Source organism: Propithecus coquereli, unplaced genomic scaffold (genome assembly GCF_000956105.1).
Source record: "Propithecus coquereli isolate 6110/MARCELLA unplaced genomic scaffold, Pcoq_1.0 Scaffold53, whole genome shotgun sequence".
Lineage (NCBI taxonomy): Eukaryota > Metazoa > Chordata > Mammalia > Primates > Indriidae > Propithecus > Propithecus coquereli.
The window spans coordinates 5,735,703-5,737,157 of record NW_012151174.1 but is presented as its reverse complement, the minus strand read 5'-3'; positions in this window follow the sequence as shown (position 1 = coordinate 5,737,157).

Sequence of the window (1,455 nt, the reverse complement as noted above, 5' to 3'; positions counted from 1 at the left end):
CCACTATTCAAGCAGAAAGAGGAATTCAGAAAAAAAAATATAATAGAATGCTAATGGCCAAATGGTGGCTAATGTGCAAGTAGGAAACATCTAGGACCACAGACACGAGAGAAGTTTGAACTCTGACTTTTCTGCTCAGTCCTCACTAGAAAACACTGGAAAAAGAGTAATGCCTAAAAATTCTGAGAATAAATGATTTTCAACATAGAGGCAAACTATTATTGAAGCAAATTATTATTAAAATTAATCAGGCAGAAAACCTAGTTTGGACATAATGAAAGATAACTCCCAGCACCTTTTCTTAGGAAGCAATTGGAGTAAGTGTTCCATTAAAATGGAAGAATAATCCAAGAATGTGGAAGGCAAGTGTCTGGTTAACAGAAGATCTGGTGAAGGAGAGAAAAAAGGAAATTCCAGGTCAGCCTGGAGACCAGCCAGTGTAGACAAGACCAGGACAGAGCGTTCCTGGGACACACGCCACCAGAACAAAAGCAAAATTGATTTCCACAGTTAAAGGAGATTTATGGTATAAGAGCTCAAGAGCAAATTAGTGATAAGTACGTACAAGTAAGCCAATAATTTTTAAGGACAAGTATTAACTTCAGGGAGAAAAACATGTTGTCAAAAGGAAATTTAGTTATATGAGGCATTACTATGACTCAGCTGAAAACAATATTCACAGCGATGTGAGGATGTAAACACAGAATCCTGATTTAACCCAAAATCGTGCCAGTCCTACGTTTTTGAGAATCATGAAGAAGAATAGTGTGTGTTAGTGCACGCATGTGAAATAGTGGCTGTGATACAAGTGGGTTAAACCCCTGTCTTTCCCAGTAAAAAGTCAATAGATAACATCTAGATCTTGTACATCGAGAAATATCTGTCTAAGGAAGTATTTAGAAAAATGGAAGTAAGTGCCATGATAAACAGGAAACAGAATTGAAAATAATTTCCTCTGGAGAGTAGACTTTGTTGTGAAGAGAGGTGTCAAATAGAGCTAGACACTAGGTGACGTGGTAAGGATAGATTTTAATCAATGATACACTATTTCAATGGGGAAAAGCCGGCATGCACTGAACTCCACTCAGATTTATCAGCGGTGACTGCGGGTTTGAAAGGGAGACAAAGGCACAGGAGGGAAAAAATTACAAATTGCAGAAAGGGGTGTGTGGTCCACGTGAAGGAAGTCAGGCTCCACCCCTCCCACAGAGGCAGGGCAACTGTAGGTGTCACCATGAATTTGACAGAATTTTTTTTTTTCAAATTCAGAGTCTGCTTAGACATTTTGCTAAAAATTTTAGGTAGCAGACAACAAACTGATAATTTCTTAAAATACATAATTAATTGTGTGTGCAGTTACTTCACACAATAGCAATGAATTAGACTGATTTATTTTGTAAATTAAAAAATAATTTCTAAAAATATGCAAAATATGTAGCAGGCAGGAATCTACAA